The 20,015-nt window shown below is 47.2% G+C and overlaps 1 long non-coding RNA gene and 1 other non-coding gene across 2 annotated transcripts in view; both read left to right on the top strand.

The window, feature by feature from the left end:
* The window catches only part of LOC111536995, a 50,428-nt gene that overhangs the window by 27,418 nt on the left and 2,995 nt on the right, over positions 1 to 20,015 (top strand). Inside the window, exon 2 of the long non-coding RNA XR_002729880.1 lies at positions 8,918 to 9,020. This is a non-coding gene — a long non-coding RNA (uncharacterized LOC111536995). The remainder of the gene's footprint in view (positions 1 to 8,917; positions 9,021 to 20,015) is intronic.
* Positions 12,056 to 12,162, top strand: LOC111537167. The gene has a single exon (XR_002729928.1). It is a non-coding gene; the product is annotated as a U6 spliceosomal RNA (small nuclear RNA).

A 20,015-nucleotide genomic window follows, 5' to 3' on the forward strand; every position in this document is an offset into this window, starting at 1 on the left:
TTTTTTTTTTTTTTTTTTTGAGATGGAGTCTCACTCTGTTGCCCAGGCTGGAGTGCAGTAGTGCGATCCCGGCTCACTGCAACCTCCGCCTCCTGGATTCAAGTGATTCTCGTGCCTCAGCCTCCCAAGTAGCTGGGACTACAGGCATGTGCCACCACACCCAGCTAATTTTTGTATTTTTAGTAGAGATGGGGTTTCACCATGTTAGCCAGGCTGGTCTCGAACTCCTGACCTCAAGCAATCCACCCGTCTTGGCCTCCTAAAGTGCTGAGATTACAGGCATGAACCACTGCGCCCAGCCAGATATTTCTTTTTCTTTTCTTTCTTTCTTTTTTTTTTTTTTTTTTTTTTTGAGATGGAGTTTCACTCCTGTTGCCCAGGCTGGAGTGCAATGGTGTGATCTCAGCTCACCGCAATCTCTGCCTCGCAGGTTCAAGCGATTCTCTTGCCTCAGCCTTCCAAGTAGCTGGGATTATGGGCACCTACTACCACATCTGACTAATTTTTGTATTTTTAGTAGAGACTGGGTTTCTCCATGTTGGTCAGGCTGGTCTTGAACTCCTGACCTCAGGTAATCCGCCCGCCTCGTCCTCCCGAAGTGTTGTGATTACAGGTGTGAGCCACTGCGCCTAGCCAGTTATTTCTTTATACCAGTAATACATAGTTGTTGTAAAAAGATTAGGAAATAGGCCAGTACAGTGGGGCATGTCTGTAGTCCCAGTTATGCAGGAGGATTGCTTGAGCCCAGGAGTTCAAGGCCAGCGTGGGCAACATAGAGATAACCCCTCTCCACTCCCCCATCTCCATTGCAAAAAAAAAAAAAAAAAAGATTAGGAGGCCGGGTGCGGTGGCTCACACCTGTAATCCCAGCACTTTGGGAGACTGAGGCAGGCGGATCACCTGAGGTCAGGAGTTTGAGACCAGCCCGACCAACATGGAGAAACCCCGTCTCTACTAAAAATACAAAATTAGCCAGGCATGGTGGTGCATGCCTGTAATCCCAGCTACTCGGGAGGCTGAGGCAGAAGAATCACTTGATCCTGGGAGGCAGAGGTTGCAGTGAGCTGAGATCACGCCATTGCACTCTAGCCTGGGCAACAAGACTGAACCTCCATCTCAAAAAAAAAGAAAAAAAATAAAATTAGGAGGTAATGACAGCAGAAAGAACAATAATTAAACCAATAGAAATTCCTTCCACTGTCCTCTCAGATAATTTTTACTTACATTTTGCCAATTTTGGTTTTCAGATCTTTTCATTAAATGTTTTGTATAATAAATTTACATAATCTATTCTTTTCCAGTAATAAATCTTGAATGTCTTTCTAACTTTCCAGTTGTCAATAAATGTTAATCTACATTGTCATTTTTTTAAAAACAACTTTTGTAGAGACAGCGTCTTGCTATGCTGCCCAGGCTGGTCTTGAACTCCAGCCTCAGGTGATCCTCCCTCCTTGGCCTCCCAAAGTGCTGGGATTACAGGCATGAGCCACTGTGCCCAGCTTACATGGTCATTTTTAATGAGTTAATTTTTATTAAATGTCATTATATGGATCATTTTAAGTAATTTAGTGAATCTCTAATTTGTGGACATTTCTTAGTTTTTTACTACAATAAGCAAGAGTGACAATATTGAGGCTAGGTTCAGTGGTTCATACTTATAATCCCAACACTTTGGGAGGCCAAGGCAGGAGAATTGCTTGAGCTCAGGAGTTTGAGCCCAGCCTGGGCAATGTACTGAGACCCCGTATTTACAAAAATTTTTTAAATTAGCCTTGTGTGGTGGTGTACACCTGCAGTCTCAGCTACTCAGGAGGCTGAGGTGGGAGGATCGCTTGAGCCCAGGAGGTCAAGTCTGCAGTGAGCCATGATCATGCCATTGGATTCCACCCTGATAACACAGTGAGACCCTGTCTCAAAAAAAAAGAGTGCCAATATTATACATACATATTTGTCCACTTGTCCAGTATTCCTCTAAGATAAATCCTAAAAAGTAGGGTTACTAGCTCAAAGAGCGTGCACATTTTTAGAGTTTCTGAGATGAACTCCTAATGATCCAAACATTTCCTGAACTACTTTATCTTCACAACAGAGTTCTAGTTATAGGTTTTCACTCAACGATGTTCTTGCTGAAATGAGCAAGGAAGAAGTCACAGGTTCTGTTTGGGAAAATGATTAGTTCCTCAAGCAAGGATATTATTTGAGAAAGATAAATTGAAAACAAAAGATGAATGGAAGGTGAGGAGTTTAACATCTAGAACGCAAAGAAGCAGATCTGTATGCAAGTGAGAACCTGAGCTTCCAGAAGCTTCCATGTGACTTGGCCTCTGCTTAATAGCAGCAGCAGTCCCAGGACTCTTGTTTAAACTTTGTCTACACTCTCACCATCCTGTCTGATGGAAGAAATGACAGAACTGGAAGAAGAGACATCGTAGAGATGGATGTGTGCCCGGCTCAGACAAGCACCTAGTGTCTTGTTAAGAAGACCAAAAACATAAACGAGAGAAGAATCCTGTGTAGCAACATCAAAACCATCTTCACACTAGCCCTTGGTCTCTTAAGCCAACAGGCCTAAAATTGAGCTCATTGTTCTTTCCCATGGACCCTTGTTCCTATCATCCCTATCTTCAATTAGTGGCATCGCCGTTACTTAGCAAGCCTAAGCAAGAAACCTATGACTTCTCCTTCTCCTTTAACTCCAACATCAAAGGAGCCAATTATTTGCATGTATCCTATCCTCAGTGTCTTTCCTTTCCATTCTCCTTATAACCCTGGATGGAGCCTCCATTGTCTTTTGCCTGAGAGAAGGTGGCGATCTCCAGAATGTGTCTATGGAGGTTTCAAAACGTTCTGATGGCTCCATCGTCTGCAGCTGATTCTTCCATTCCTTAGTAAGGCAGTGAAAGCTTTTCCAAAATCTGACCCTAGCCTTGCTTTCAGCTTCATCCCCGCTACTTCCCTTCTTGTCCTCCAGATACTTGGACTTCCCCAGCAGTCACCTCCCTGTGCTTTTGTTCTGGTGGGTTTTTTTCCCACTGACCTCTCTTTCTCCTCCCTTTCCCAGCCTGCTGAACTCCTTCTCATCCTCAAAGGCCAATGCAAATATTAATTCTCTGCAGTTTTCTCCAGACAGAATCAATCATCCTCTCTACTGTGTTCCCATAGCATTTTGCCTAACTGCTAGAGAAGCATTCAGTAGGTAGGTATCAGATGCCTCCTGATAGACTGGGATTTCACTGAGGACATGGAATGTGTCTTATTCATCTTGGATACCGAAGGTGTAGCCGAATTCCAGGCATATAGGAGGGGCTTAGTAAATATTGGTTGAATTGGATTAAGTCAGAAATAGATCCAGGTCACTGACTCTTATGCAATGTCTTTTTTTCTTTTTTTGACAGAGCCTTGCTTTGTTGCCTAGGCTGGAGAGCAGTGGCGCAATCTCAGCTCACTGTAGTCTCTGCCTCCCAGGTTCAAGCTATTCTCATGCCTCAGTCTCCTGGGTCACTGGGATTACAGGTGCACACCACCACACCTGGCTAATTTTTGTATTTTTAGTAGAGACATGGTTTCACCACGTTGGCCAGGCTGGTCTTGAACTCCTGACTTCGGGTGATCTGCCCGCTTCAACCTCCTAAAATGCTGGGATTACAGGCGTGAGCCACCACACCCAGTCCCAGTGTCTTTTATATTATCCCAAAGAGAATACTTGCACAGCGAGGGGGCCATTACCAGAAGGCAGAATGGACCAACCTCCCACACTTCCTTTCTGTTACCCATTGAAATTCCATTGGAAATTAATTTTTTTGTGTATGATATTGTCTCTAGTTACATTACAAATATCCCTTCTGCTGAGCATTCTAGGGATTTAAAAAAATACAAATATCCCTTGGAGGGATTAAGACTTTAAGGCATTATCATCAAGGTTAACTCTACTAACATTTTTGTGCTGAAAATGAACTTAGAAGTTGTTACTCCTAGGCTGGGCGGGGTGGCTCACACCTGTAATCCCAACACTTTGGGAGGCTGAGGCGGGCAGATCACTTGAGGTCAGAAGTTCGAGACCAGCCTGGCCAGCATGGTGAAACCCCGTCTCTACTAAAAATACAAAAAAAGTAGCTAAGCATGGTGGCCCACACCCATAATCCCAGCTACTCAGGAGGCTGAGGCAGGAGAATCACTTAAACCCAGGAGGCAGAGGTTGCAGTGAGCCAAGATCGTGCCATTGCACTCCAGCCTGGGCAACAGAGAGAGACTCCATCTCAAAAAAAAAAGAAAATAGAAGTTGTTACTCCTTTCTAAAGAAACAACTAACCTACAGGGGCTACCTGCAGAAGGAGTGGGCATCAGGTATGTTAACAGGAGCAATGAGAGGAAACAGTTGCAGAGCAGGGCTGGGGGATGTGGGTGGTAAGGGCCAGTTCTGCGTGACGTACCATGGAGGGAGATATGGGGTAGTGTGAGTGCCTGGATGCCTGGGGAGGGAATGTGCGGGCAGGGAGGGAATTAGATCGTGGGAGAGGGGAGAAGCAAGGACAAATTCTTCCTACTTCCCAATTCGGTCAAATGTCTTCCCTGTGTAGAGTGATGATTCTTAGTGAAGATCCTGACTTCCAAACACCTCTGGTAGATCTCCTTTTTTGCTAGAGTGCCAGAAAATTCTTAGGTAATTTTCCAATTTTAATTCATTTTCATCTTAAAAATAAATACATGCCTCATGGTATTTTTAAGAGGGGTGGGTGTTTGATGAAATAAAATGAGTGACAACAGGGTGTCACAACTCCAGAAAGGTTTCGTATCGCTGGTTTAGAGATTCCCAGTGAGTAGGAGTTTGATGAACTGAAAAATGAAATGGCTTCCAAATCACTCTGCCCTACTATGCTGATTTGAAACACATAACCTGCCTACACTGCTGAAAAGCTCCCAGCCCTGGGGTGAATGAACCCTGCAAAGCTACTACTTGGCACTCACCCAGCAGTTTGCAAAAGGCAGTGAAAGGAAATGTTCACAGTCAATTGATAGCAGCAGGACCCTTAGGGAGCTAGAGTGAGGGATGGGACCAGCCAAGGCCATTTGGACGGGCATCCAGGTTACCACACAAAAGCCTTCCTGGGAACTCTCAGGACAGTGACGGTTTGGAGCCCTGGCTTCACGTTTCACTTTAAAAGAGGCCACCACCTAAGTGGGTTGAGATGCTCCTTTCTGGCTCTCTCTAGTCAAAGGTTCATACTGCCCAGGAGAAGAGTGAAAAGGGAAAATCAGCCTTATTAGCATGTATTTATTTGGGGGCTTGACTCTGAGGCTGCATTTGGTGGCGCCTTTCAGGACTGGAAGAGGCTAGAAGATACCTGCTACATTTGAAAGCAATTCGTGACTTAATTTCACATTTTTAAGCTGTGGATTATGTAGGGTGCTTATATATTCAATTATTACCTTGGATTAAGATTTCAAATTGTGATCTTCCTATTTCCCAAAGAAGAGAGCTTGAGGAGTTCATCAGGCCAGGATTCTTCTTCCTTTGAGAGACAACCAAGCAGATGGTGCTGCTAATGCGCAGACACCTGCACAGATGCCCTGCTGAGGCCCAAACGACAGCTGTGGCTTTTCTGCATACCCAAGGAATAACTTACCTTTCCCTTTCTGATTTTTTCTCTTTTAAAATTCTGTATAGCTACTAATGGAGGGGATAAGGATAATGCAAGGCAGGGCTTTTAAAACACTTTTAAAGCAACGAAACCCTCTTTCAATTGAAATCTGTGCCTAACTTCAGTATGTAAAACCAAAAAGAAAGGCCAGGTGTAGTAGCTCATGCCTGTAATTCTAGCTCTTGGGGAGGCGGAGGTGGGATGATTTCTTAAGGCTAGGAGTTCAAGACCAACCTGGACAATATAGCAAGACTCTGTCTCTACAAAAAATACAAAAGGCGTGAGCCACCGTGCCCGGCCCTGGAGGATCTCTTAAGCCCAGGAGTTTGAGGCTGCAGTGAGCTATGATCATGCCACTGCACTCTAGCCTGAGCAACAGAGCAAGATCTCATCTCAAAAAAAAAAAAAAAAAAAATGTAGGGGCCTGGGTGCACTGGCTCATGCCTGTAGTTCCAGCACTTTAGGAGGCCAAACTGGGCAGTTCACTTGAGGCCAGGAGTTCAAGACCAGCCTCGCCACATGGTAAAACCCCATCTCTACTAAAACTACAAAAATTAGCCAAGCATTGTGGCACACACCTGTAATCCCAGCCACTCCGGAGGCTGAGGCAAAAGAATCGCTTGAACCTGGGAGGTGGAGGTTGCAGGAGCCAAGATCGCACCACTACACTCCAGCATGGGTGACAGAGCAAGACTCTGTCTGAGAAAAAAAAAGAAAAGAAAAGAAAAAAAGTAGTGGTTCTTTGGTTAAACTGGGATGGGGACCTGGAGTCTTGACCTCCTTGCTTCCGGCCCCTGGGAAGCAAATCTGACATAAATTCCAGAATGCTGCCATCATCCCAATCAGAATTTCTCAATCTCCAAGGAAAATTTTGTCATCTGGCACTTCAATGGCTGTTTTAAAATGTTACAAAAGATTTGGCAAGATCCCAACGGGAGGGACAAGCACCTACATCTGGGCTTGGAAGCCAACGGTGTGATATGAGGAAGTCTAAGTGGCCACTGCGAGCTCCGCTCTGGGGACTGCCAGCCTCCCATCCTGCTTGCTGTCTACATCACATAATGTGCCTGGTTGAGAAAAGGCCTTAGGAAGAGCCAGAGAGTGCCAGAGAACGGAAAGAGTATGACACATGCCTCGCTGAGGTCGGACAGCGCGTCAGCCTTACTTTCCCAGCTGACTAAGGATGCCTCCCAACAAGCTGCTTGCCTGCTGAAGCCTGTCTTGAAAACTGAGAGTAGATGGCTCAGAGTTTTCTCCCCAGCAGTTAACGAACACACAGCAGACGCATTCATGCAATACCTTGGAATCATCCCAGAAGCTCCAGGTCAGGTCTCCTTGTCTGAATCCCCCTACCTAGCTGGGCCACACAAGCAGTTTCCACGCTGAGTCCACTAAGTAATCCAAAACAATTGTTCCTTGGGATTTTTCTGAAAAAGAGATAGAAAAGGCTCTGCCTCAGTGAGCAGAGGGAGCTGCTTCAGTATTGGAAACAAAGATAACTGAAATGCATTCTTTGGAATCTGATAAACTCTCTTCCCAAGACAAGAAAGGCATTAAGTCAGACCTGAGCTTTGGGGCTCATTTCAGGTACGTGCTGGCTTTAGCAACTGAGGAAAAGCCATTATCCCTGTCTTCTTAATTTCCCACAGCAATCAGCCCTAGTAGGTTCACCATGTTCTCTGTGCAGTTTGAGACAAACTCACTAAACGTCCTGTTCTCAGAAAAACGATCCATCCAAGAGGGCACAGGCCAAGAGTGTTTCTCCTTTTGGTATCAGGGACAGGTTGTGATGCTGCCGTGATCAAAGACATGAGTTCCTCAGGTGAGGGGGCAGCCTGTCTACAGCCCTGGTGAGGAGGGCTGCACTTAGCGTAGGAGCTGGCTATTTCACTGCCCCCACCCCATCTTCATTGCTTGTAGGCATCCAGAGCTCTATGGTATGACATATATCCTGGAATAGTTCCAACATCCCTGTTCCAGGACTTGCTAGATGCAGACCCACTTGTGATATGGTTGGAAAAGTCACTTTTCACCTCCTGTCCTAAGCTACTAAGAAAAATGAATCATGTAGCCTAGATTTACATGTCTGCATTTTTCTGGTGATCATGAGTGACTGATTTGAGCAATAAGTGTATGACTGAGAGGCCCCCGCCAGGCATTTGTGGAGTGGATTGCTGAAGCTTAGTTAGTTAAGCAATACGCCAGAAATTTGGAGATCATAAACTCTGACTTTTGCCACCCTGCCACATGCTCTTCAGCCAGTTATTTCTCCTACGTTCTGCCTTTATAAAATGGGGATAAGCTATCTTTAAGATTGTTTTAAGAAGAGACACTAATGAAAATGATTGCCAAGTGCCTCTCTAAAGAGAAAGTACAGTAGGCATAAGTGCTTTATGTGATGAAATTCAATCTTTCTTCCTCCCTTTGCAACCTGAACCATGGAATCAATAATGTTTTTCCAAGTGCAGTGTCCCCAGGACAAAATGTGAACCAGTTTCCTGAGCTCGGCAGCTCTCTGGTGGGGAGGAGCCCCTGGCCTCTGGGGCCTGGTGTCCTGGGCTGTGGCTGGCTTTACTGCTGTAAATGCCCATCTTATCCTGGGATTCCAGCCAAGATGCCAGGGTTGCAAATTTCTGTAATTTCAGAGGAAGCTTTGTTTAGGGGTTGAGTCTTCACAATGGCTTTTGCCATCTATCTCCATTTTATTTTCTCTTTTATCGAGTACCCATTGTACCCCAGGCACTATGCTAACTGCATTCACCTACATTATCTTGTTTAATCCTCTGAGCGGCTCGGCAAGGGGGGTGTCATTACCATTCCTATTTTACCTCATGAAATAGACACTTGGGGGGAGTGAAACAAGTTAGCAACGTAACACAGAAAACAACGGGCAAGGCCAGGATTGCAACCCAAGCTCATCATTACTCTCCCATGCTTCCTTTCCCACAGTTGTCCTACATTCAGACACTTCCCATTTAAGAGAAAATCAAGCTGCAGTTTGAAAAAGCACTAATTAGAGAGTTCAAGCGAGTGGAGTCTTCTGCCCACACCTATGGGGAAGATGCTGTAGGCATAGCTATTGGTACTACCTGCCTTGGAGGATGAGGGTGAAAGGAATGGGGTCCTTCCTCTTTCACGTGGTCCTGAAGACCAGTGCCCAGGCCTATGTGTTCTCAGAGCATTTCCTGCCCTGGATGCAGGGCATCCAGGCTATCACTGCTACAGCAGGGCCCCTAATGCACTGCCTTATAGTCAACATGACTGTCAGCTCATTTCAGCTCAATTATCCAGCCCTGTGAGAGATGCCCACGTGCTGAAGAGCCTTTCTGCAGTTCTGCATTGAACTCTTCATGTGGTCCCATCTAGTAATGAGTGCGAGTGGTAAGTTCAAGAAACAGAGCAAGGGAGAGGACCCTTCTCGTGTAGTTCTTTTTTTTTTTTTTTTTTTTTTTTTTGAGATGGCATCTCGCTGTGTCACCGAGGTTGGAGTCCAGTAGTGCAATCTCGTCTCACTGCAACCTCTGCCTCCTGAATTCAAGGGATTCAGCCTCTCGAGTAGCTGTGACTACAGGCATGCGCCACCACACCTGGCTAATTTTTGTATATTTAGTAGAGATGGGGTTTCACCATGTTGGCCAAGCTGGTCTCAAATTCCTGACCTCAAGTGATCCACCCGCCTTGGCCTCCCAAAGTGCCGGGATTACAGGCGTGAGCCACTGCGCCCAGCCATTGTAGTTCTTTACATAGAGAAAAAAGTACTGATGACTAGTCCTTGTATCAGTGAGAACTGAGATGCAGAGCAAAGCGGAGCTGCTTATAGATTGACTGATTTTTTACCAAAATAAGGGAGGGTCCTTCCTGACAGTTTTGCTTGGGGACTGGGGGAGAGACTGCAGCTTGTTGCATAATATCTGTTTCCCTCTTAATTATAAAACTCCAAGTTTATATGGAGCAAAGTGTCCAGCTAACATCTACATTTCAAGCGTTCCTGGCCACTGGGATATAAGGGAATATTGTATGTAAAAATTTCAAGAAGTCTACTGAGAGCAAGCTGACTCAGAGGGCCAACCTTTTGTTGCTTCGCTTGTCCCTCTCCCTTTGTCCTGCTGCCTGGAATGCAGATGTGATGGCTGGCATGCCACTGCCCTTTTAAACCATGAGGTAGCCTTGGGGATGGAAGTCAGCACTAAGGATGGTGCTGCAGAAAGCTAGAAGCAGCTTGGGTTCCTGCTAACTTCATGGAGTCACCATTCCTGCCCAGGACTGAAGTCCCCTGGAATTCTTTTACATAAGAGGATAAACCTTGCTTTCTGTTGCATAAAATCTAACTTAATCCTAAGTGACAGATTCTGTTTGATAGAGGCAGCTGGAATTTCTAGCTAGTCAAGGTCACCTGAGCCCTGCCTGCTCTATCTGCCTCCTAAAGGCACATACCTAAGTCTTTCTGATAGTCTGTGCACAAGTTACATGATGACCTGTAGAAGGGTAGGTGTGGAGACTTTTTAGGTAATACTAAATTAATTCCTGAATTCTATTTTTTGTGGAACGTGTATATTGAACACCTACCGCACACCAGGTACCACGCTATACACACTCGGGTCTACGCTCAGGACACTTACAGTATTTTAATAGAGTGAGATGGCAATTTAAATAGAGTGAGATGGCTGGGTGCAGTGGCTCACACCTGTAATCCCAACACTTTGGAAGGCCAAGGCAGGCAGATTGCTTGAGGCCAGAAGTTTGAGACCATCCTGGGCAACACAGTGAGATCCCATCTCTGCAAGAATTTTTTTTTTTTTAAAAAGTTAGCCAGGTGCAGTGGCATGTGCCTGGAGTCCCAGCCACTTGGGAAGCTGAGGCAAGAGGATCACTGGAGCCCAGAAGTTCAGCGCTGCAGTGAACTATGATCACACCACTGCACTCCAGCTTGGGCAACGGAGTGAGACCCTATCTCTAAAACAAATAAACACAGTGAGCTGTGCACTGTGAGGAAGTGCTCTAACAGAGGAGTTCCCTAACCTAGTCTTGTAGAAGGCTTGCAAGAAAAAACTGGGGCCTGTAGGGCAAGTAGGAGCCAGTCAGACGTAAAATAGCCAAATGAAGAGCTTTCTGTGGATGATATACAATCTTTTTTAATGGACTACAGTTGTCCTTCCAAACAGGCTATGACCCAGCAGCTGATTCTTGCTAAACTTCCAATGATCTTGCCATGATCAATACTGGTAGCCACTCCATTACTGTACCTACGGTTTAGAAGGTAGTTTGTATTTTTCCTTCTTTTCTTTTATCACAAACTTTACTCCCTCCTAGGATGTGGAGTAACGAAAAAAAAATGCGTGTAGATCAGGAAGTCTGATTACGTACCAAGAGAGATTTGGGGAAAATTCAGACTGGTTGTATCCAGATGGGTTTGCACAGTCAGTATGTGGTCCTAGGCCTTGGTCTTGGCAGAGAGGCGGTGCAGGGCAAGGGAATTTCCCCAGTGATCAGCGGTCTCTAGGGAACCTGTTTGACTTTGTCACTCAAGGATCTGATCAGATCCAGGCAGCTCTAGGTCTGCTGCTTCTGCCCTGAACCCAAGTTCTAAGTTTTTGTTTACGTTCAAGATAAGACTGGCCAGGCGCGGTGGCTCACGCCTGTAATCCCAACACTTTGGGAGGCTGACGTGGGTGGATCACAAGGTCAGGAGATCAAGACCAGCCTGGTTAACACAGTGAAACCCCGTATCTACTAAAATTACTAAAAATTAGCTGGGCGTGGTGGCACATGCTACTCGGGAGGCTGAGGCAGGAGAATTGCTTGAACCTGGGAGGTGGAGGTTGCAGTGAGCCGAGATCACGCCACTGCACTCCAGCCTGGGCAACAGAACGAGACTCTGTCCCCGCCCCCCCCCAAAAAAAAACAAGATGAGACTGTATTTGATTATAAGTAACAGAAACCAGCTAAAGCCAGCTTAAGCAAAAAAGGAAAAGTCAGAGGACAGGTAAGGATTTTCTTTTTGCATCCAGTGGCAGGAAAGCAGCAATGTCGAAGGAAGATATCAAAGTCATAAACCAGAAGGTATCAGGAGTCCCCAGTCCACATGATAATGAATAAATAGTGCTCGCGGCCAGGTGCAGTGGCTCACGCCTGTAATCTCAGCACTATGGGAGGCTGAGGCAGGTGGATCACCTGAGGTCAGGAATTCGAGACCAGCCTGGCCAACATGGTGAAACTCCATCGCTACTAAAAATACAAAATTAGCTAGGCGTGGTGGCGGGTGCCTGTAATCCCAGCTACTCGGGAGGCTGAGGCAGGAGAATTGCTTGAACCCGGGAGGTGGAGGTTGCAGTGAGCTAAGATCATGCCATTGTACTCCAGCCTGGGCAACAGAATGAGACTCTGGCTCCATAAATAAATACATCAATAAATAAATAGTGCTCGCTTTGGCAGCATATATACTAAAATTGGAACAATACAGAGAAGATTAGCATGGCCCCTGCATAAAAAAGGTTCTTTTGTGTTTTTTGTTTTGTTTTGTTTTGTTTGAAACAGAGTCTTGTTTTGTCACCAGGCTGGAGTGTAGTGGTACGATCTCAGCTCATTGGAACCTCTGCCTCCCAGGTTCAAGCGATTCTCCTGCCTCAGCCTCCCAAGCAGCTGGGACTACAGGCACCTGCCACCAAGCCCAGCTAATTTTTGTATTTTTAATAGAGATGGGTTTCATCATGTTGGCCAGGATGGTCTTGATCTCTTGACCTCATGATCTACCCACATCGGCCTCCCAGAGTGCTGGGATTACAGGTGTCAGCCACCATGCCTGACCAATAAAAAATTTTTTAATTAAAAAAAGATAAATAAATAATATGTAAAAGGCCAGGCACAGTGGCTCATCTGTTATCCCAGCACTTTCAGAGACTGAGGTAGGAGGATCACTTGAGGCCAGCCTGGGTAACATAAGATCCTATCTCTACCAAAAATAGAAAAGTTACCCGCTCGTGATGCCACGTGCCTATAGTCCTAGCTACTCACGAGACAAAGATGGGAGAATCGCTTGAGTCCTGAAGCTTGAGGCTGTAGCAAGCCATGATGGCGCCACTGCACTCCAGCCTGGGAAACAGAGGGAGACTGTGTCCTTAAAAAATAAATAAAAATAACTTCTCAAAAAAAGATATACATGTGACCAACAACCGTGGGAAAAAAAGCTCAACATCGCTGATCATTAGAGAAATGCAAATAAAAGGCCGGGTGCGGTGGCTCACGCCTGTAACCCCAGCACTTTGTGAGGCTGAGTCAGGCGGATCATCTGAGGTCAGGAGTTCAAGACCAGCCTGACCAACATGGAGAAACCCCATCTCTACCAAAAATACAAAATTAGCTGGGCATGGTGCCAGGCGCCTGTAATCCCAGCTGTTTGGGAGGCTAAGACAGGAGAATCGCTAGAATCTGGGAGGCGGAGGTTGTGGTGAGCTGAGATCATGCCATTGCACTCCAGCCCGGGCAACAAAAGTGAAACTCCATCTCAAAAACAAAAAAAAGAGAGAGAGAAATGCAAATGAAAACCACAATGAGATACCATCTCACGTCAGTCAGAATGCCAATTATTAAAAAATCAAGAGACAACAGATAGCCCGGGCATGGTGGCTCACACCTGTAATCCCAGCACTTTGGGAGGCCAAGGTGGGCAGATCGCTTGAGGTCAGGAGTTCGAGGCCAGCCTGACCAACATGGTGAACCCCCTGTCTCCACTAAAAATACAAAAATTAGCTGGGAATCATGGCGCACACCTGTAACCCCAGCTACTCAGGAGGCTGGGGCAGGTGAATTGCTTGAACCTGGGAGGCAGAGTTTGCAGTGAACCAAGATCACGCCACTGCACTCCAGCCTAGGTGACAGAGTGAGACTCTGTTTCAATAAAATGAAATTTAAAAAAAGAAACAACAGCTGCTGGCGAGGTTGTGAAGAAATAAGAAAGCTATTACACTGTTGGTGGGAATGTAAATTAGTTCAACCATTGTGGAAGACAGTGTGGCAATTCCTCAAAGATTTAGAACCAGAAATACCATTTGACCCAGCAATCCCATTACTGGGTATATACCCAAAGGAATATAAATCATTCTATTATAAAGATACAGGCTGGGCGCGGTGGCTCACGCCTGTAATCCCAGCACTTTGGGAGGCCGAGGCGGGCGGATCACAAGGTCAGGAGATTGAGACCACGGTGAAACCCCGTCTCTACTAAAAATACAAAAAATTAGCCTGGCGCGGTGGTGGGCGCCTGTAGTCCCAGCTACTCAGGAGGCTGAGGCAGGAGAATGGCATGATCCCGGGAGGCGGAGCTTGCAGTGAGCTGAGATTGCGCCACTGCACTCTAGCCGGCGGGACAGAGGGAGACTCCGTCTCAAAAAAAAAAAAAAAAAGAATACAAACACACATATGTCCATTGCAGCACTATTCACAATAGCAAAGACATGGAATCAACCCAAATGCCCATCAATGATAGACTGGATAAAGAAAATGTGGCAGCTGGGCATGGTGGCTCATGCCTTTAATCCCAGCACTTTGGGAGGCTAAGGTGGGCAGATCACCTGAGGTCAGGAGTTCGAGACCAGCCTGGCCAACATGGTGAAACCCATCTCTACTAAAAATACAAAAATTAGCAGAGTGTGGTGGTGCATGCCTGTAGTCCCAGCTACTCCGGAGGCTGACAGGCAGGGGAATTGCTTAAACCTGGGAGGTTGGCCGGGTGCGGTGGCTCAAGCCTGTAATCCCAGCACTTTGGGAGGCCGAGACGGGCGGATCACGAGGTCAGGAGATTGAGACCATCCTGGCTAACACGGTGAAACCCCGTCTCTACTAAAAAAAATACAAAAAACTAGCCGGGCGAGGTGGCGGGCGCCTGTAGTCCCAGCTATTCAGGAGGCTGAGGCAGGAGAATGGCGTAAACCCGGGAGGCGGAGCTTGCAGTGAGCCGAGATCCGGCCACTGCACTCCAGCCTGCGTGACACAGCCAGACTCTGTCTCAAAAAAAAAAAAAAAATCCTGGGAGGTGGAGGTTGCAGCAAGCTGAGATCGCACCACTGCATTCATTCCAGCCTGGGCGACAGAGCAAGACTCCATCTCAAACAAAAAAAGAAAAAAGAAAGAAAGAAAATGTGACACATATACACCATGGAATACTATGCAGCCATAAAAAGGAACAAGATCATGTCCTTTGCAGGGACATGGATGAAGCTGGAAGCCATTATCCTCAGCAAACTAATGCAGGAACAGAAAACCAAACACTGTATGTTCTCACTAGTAAGTGGGAGCTGAACAGTGAGAACACATGGACACAGGGAGGGGAACAACACTCACGGGGGCCTGTTGGGGGCAGGCAGGGGAACAGAGAGCATTAGGGAGAAGAGCTAATGCATGCTGCGCTTAACACCTGGGTGATGGGTGGATAGGTGCAGCAAACCACCATGGCACACGTATACCTGTGTAACAAACCTGCACGTCCTGTACATGTACTCAGGAACTTAATAAATAAAAGTAAAACATAAGGGCCATGCCTTAGCTCCTGGTTTTGTTTGTTTGTTTGTTTTTTGAGATGGTCTCACTCTGTCACCAGGCTGGAGTGCAGCTGGCGCAATCTTGGCTCACTTCAACCTCTGCCTCCCGAGTAGCTGGGACTACAGGTGCCCGCCACCGCGCCCGGCTAATTTTTGTATTTTTAGTAGAGACAGGGTTTCACCATATTGGCCAGGATGGTCTCAACATCTTGACCTTGTGATCTGCCTGCCTCAGCCTCTAAAGTGCTGGGATTATAGGCATGAGCCACCGCACCCGGCCTCCTAGTTTTTAACATGAGCTCAGCTCAGACTGATTCTCTTAGTCTCAATTCTAGGTCCTGTGGCAAACACACTTTGAGGAGCCCATCCTGGGATGAAAACCATGGCCAGGGAAGGGGCCAGAGCAGAGAGGCAAAGCTGCTGAGACCACTTCTGCAACCACAAGGACGAGAGCGCACATCATTGGTGAGGGAGGGCTGGTGCCTGCCCCCATGTGCACACAGCAGCCCATAGCTGAGGAGTCACGGAGCTCTTACCTCAATCCTCCCTCATCAGTTCAGCCAGAACTGATCTCTCAGCCAAGTCTGTACCCTGGCTAGAATGTGATCTTCAGAATGTGATCCTGCTTTGTTCACTCCTATGACCCCAGCATCTAGAAAAATGCTTGGCACCATTGGTAGGCACTCAAATACTATACTTGGTACATCAAATAACAAATTAACTCCTCCATTCTATGTCTTCTTGGAAGGGATACAGGATGGCAGCTGGGGAGAGGAGAGCACAGAAGAAAGATGAGAACAGGATCTTAGAAAACATCCCTGGGGCATATTTGTAGGCCCTGACTTACCCAGATCCTAGGGACGGGAATTATGGCTTAGGGAGCAGTAGGCAAGCCCTGATCATGGGGCCTGGCAGACCCATTTATTCCTTCAACAAGGATTTATGGAACACTTAACAGATGCCAAGTCCTGCTGGATTCTCAGCCTCGTAAGGCCTAGCTTTCATACCCTTCTGGCCCTGTGATTTCTGGCTAGCTTTTAGCCTCTCTGTCTCTCTGTTCATTCACTGGTAGATCACAGGGTCCTTGAGAAGATTAAATGACATAATATATAAAATACTTCCTTGTACATAGTAACTGTCCTGTAAATATTTTTGCTGCAAAACATGGTTGTTGGGTCTGTTGTTTTGTGGGGGGTGGGGAGATGGGGCTTAGGGTAAAATTGTAACTGTGTAATTTACCACTGTTTGGGGTTCCTCCAGGAGATGGAATTGATCTGTATAATCACCATTTCTCATGCAAGAATAGCCCTGCCTTCACCTGGCTGCTTATATATGAAGAAGTGCTCTTCTTTCCATAAGAGGACACAGCTTCTGGCGCAGCAGCAGGAAGCTGTAGACGCGGCATGGGTTACTCGGGGGATAATCGGGTTTGCACAGCACCACACACACCTTCCTACCCACATGGGGTGCCCGGGGTGCTGGTGTCGGCCTGGTCAGAGGGCAGGTGAAGCTAATGGCGGCCATGCAGTGAATTCACAGGGCTACCCTGTTCTACTTCTCTCTACCTCCTCCCTCCTGGCTTCTGGTCCCAGGTGTCTCAAGCACAGTTCAGCCTCTTTGAATCTCCACTCAGGGCCATCCCAGTCCCTCAGGTTCACTGTGGGTGTCCTTTCCCTGCTCCCCACTGTCTCTGGAGCTCACCCCTCCCATCCTACACTCTGATATGAGAGAGAAGGTCTCCTAGGCCTCCTTCCTGCAAGAGACCTCCTATGTCCCCCCAACTCTCCCCCAGTTTGGCTTCCTAGGCAGATGGTTTGTGTTTGAGGGTCATCCCTCTCCTCCAGACGCCCCGTCATTCACCTTCAGCATTTAGGAACACAGCAGCAATCTAAACCAAATGGAGAAAGCAGGAGAAATTTTTAAAAGAAAGAAAGAAAAAGGCGAGGTGCAGTGGCTCACATCTGTAATCTCGGCACTTTGGGATGCCGAAGCGGATGGATCGCTTGAGGTCAGGCGTTTGAGACCAGCCTGGCCAACATGGCGAAACCCATCTCTACTAAAATACAAAAATTAGCCAGGCATGGTGGCAGGCACCTGTAATCCCAGCTACTGCAGAGGCTGAGGCAGGAGAATCGCTTGAACCCAGGAGGCGGAGGTTGCAGTGAGTCCTGGGATAGAGCCACTGTACTCCAGCCTGGGCGACAGAGCAAGACTCCATCTCAAAAAAAAAAAAGGAAAGAAAAGAAAAAAAAAGAACAGATAATTTCAAAAGGACATTAAGCTCTATTCAGAGACACAATCTCCAATCAACAAAACGAAAAGCGAGCATTGCCCCACAGGGACTGGCGGAAAGGCAGCCTGCCGGTGAGAGCTTTCTGGAGCCGGCTTCTCACACTGGGGAGGGCGCCCTCCCAGCAACCAGCCCCACCCGACGGGATCAGGCAGGACCCCACTCCAGGCTACGGGGCTTTGGGCTTCCCTGCTGCGGAGTTTCCTCCTCACACAGCTTACAAAGGCTCCCTCACGGGAGTAACAGCAGGACTGTGCTTGGCTGACAGAATGTTTTGGCAGAAAACCGCTGTCTGAGTCAGCCCTGAGAAATAATTAACCCTCATGATGTTTCCTGGAGGACTGAAGAGGGTTGGGTGTGGAGGATACAGGCAGGGCCTGAAGAGCTGGGCCTCTGAGGGGGAGGGAGTGCCTGGGCCGTCGGGCCTGGCCTCCAGCACCCTCACCTGAGGTGCCAGGACCCCTCAGCTAGCTCTCACCTGCTCTCTGGGCCTCAAGATTGTTCTGAGGGAGGGCAGAGAAAAGACTCTTACTTTTCTTTTCTTTTCTTTTTTTTTTTTTTTTTGAGACAGGGTCTTGCCGTCACCCAAGCTAGAGCGTAGTGGTGCAATCATGGCTCACTGCAGCCTTGGCCTCCTGGGCTCAAGTGATCCTCCCATCTCAGCTTCCCAAGTAGCTGGGACTACAGACACACATACCACGTCCAGCTAATTTTTGTACTTTTTGTAGAGACAGGGTCTCGCCATATTGCCCAGGCTGGTCTTGAACTCTTGGGCTCAAGTGATCTGCCTGCCTCAGCCTCCAAAAGTGTTGGAATATAGGCTATGCCTAGCCTTTTATTTTTTATTTATTTTTTTGAGACAGTGTCTCTCTTATGTTGCCCAGACTGGAGTGCAGTAGCATGAACACGGCTCACCAACTGCGTCATCTCCCAGGCTCAAGCTATCCTCTTGCCTCAGCCTCCCAAAGTGCTGTGATTACAGTCATGAGCTGCCACACCCAGCTAGTTTTTTTTTCTCTTTTTTCTGTAGAGACAAGTTCTTGCTATGTTGCCCAGACCGGTCTCGCACTCCTGGGTTCAAGTGATCCATCCACCTCAGCGTCCCAAAGTGCTGGGATTACAGGCATAAGCCACCGCACCCTGCCTGACCCTTACTTTTCTAGATCCTCTTCCTGGAGGCCTGTTTCCAGTCAGGACCTTTCTGTAACATGTAACTCAGGCAGATCACTATGCGGAGTTGCTCACTGTGTGGTGCTAAGTGTGGTAGCAAGAGCTCAGAGAAGACACAAGTAAAACATAAGATCCAGGCCAGGCCTCAGGGAACTCACCACCTGAGCAGAGAGGGGAGACATGGAAACCCTTTCAGTTACATGGCCTCTGCTGGTCATGTGTTCATACATCCAGTGTTAAAGGGGAAAAGAGATTTTTCTTGAGCCTAAGCAGATTACTTTACACATTTAAACTGGGGGCTCAAAGACTTGCTAAGGTAATAATGTTGCTTGTGATTCATATTGGTTCTTCTTTCTCTTTTTTTGAGATGGAGTTTCGCTCTTGTTGCCCAGGCTGGAGTGCAATGGTGCGATCTCGGCTCACTGCAACCTCCGCCTCCCCGGTTCAAGCGATTCTCCTGTCTCAGACTCCTGAATAGCTGGGATTAAAGGCGCCTGCCACCACCCCAGCTAATTTTATATTTTTAGTAGAGACGGGGTTTCTCCATGTTGGTCAGGCTGGTCTCAAACTCCTGACCTCAGGTGATCAGCCTGCCTCAGCCTCCTATAGTGCTGGGATTACAGGCATTAGCCACCGCGCCCAGCTGGTTCTTCCTTCTAAGAAGCCTCCAGAGTTCCCTGCCTGTGCCTTTCTGAGAGTCTGTCAGATGCCCCTCTTTCATTTCCCTCCATTCCAAGGCCAAGATTTCTCATCCTTATTTCACAATCAGGAAAGTCAAGACCCATGCCACAGGCTGACCTGCCAGGCAACTGGCCTGAGGTTTACACACACTCAAAGGTACAACTGAAGATTTGAAAAACCCTCCCGGCACATCCGTCTTTATGCACTGAATGTATTCATTGAGTTTTTAATGGTTCAGAGCACTCTTGGAAGCAGCCGAGTCCAAAGAGAATTGGAGGCTGGCAGATACAGTGCTGGGGCTTACTCAGGATGGTATTGGTGGGACAGGATACTGTGGCATGCTAACTCAGCGGTCAGCAAACTCTTTCTGTAAGGGCCCAGATAGTAAATAGTCAGTATTTTAGGCTTTATGGGCCAAATACTGTCTCTGTCACATTTTCTTCTTTGTTTTTTGTTTTTTGGGTTTGTTTGTTTGTTTATTTGTTTGTTTTTGAGATAGAGTCTCGCTCTGTCGCCCAGGCTGGAGTGCAGTGGCGCAATCTCAGCTCACTGCAACCTCCACCTCCCAGGTTCACGCCATTGTCCTGCCTCAGCCTCCCTAGTAGCTGGGACTATAGGCACGCGCCACCATGCACAGCTAATTTTTTGTATTTTTAGTAGAGATGGCATTTCACCTTGTTAGCCAGGATGGTCTCAATCTCC

Source organism: Piliocolobus tephrosceles, chromosome 1, assembly GCF_002776525.5.
Source record: "Piliocolobus tephrosceles isolate RC106 chromosome 1, ASM277652v3, whole genome shotgun sequence".
Lineage (NCBI taxonomy): Eukaryota > Metazoa > Chordata > Mammalia > Primates > Cercopithecidae > Piliocolobus > Piliocolobus tephrosceles.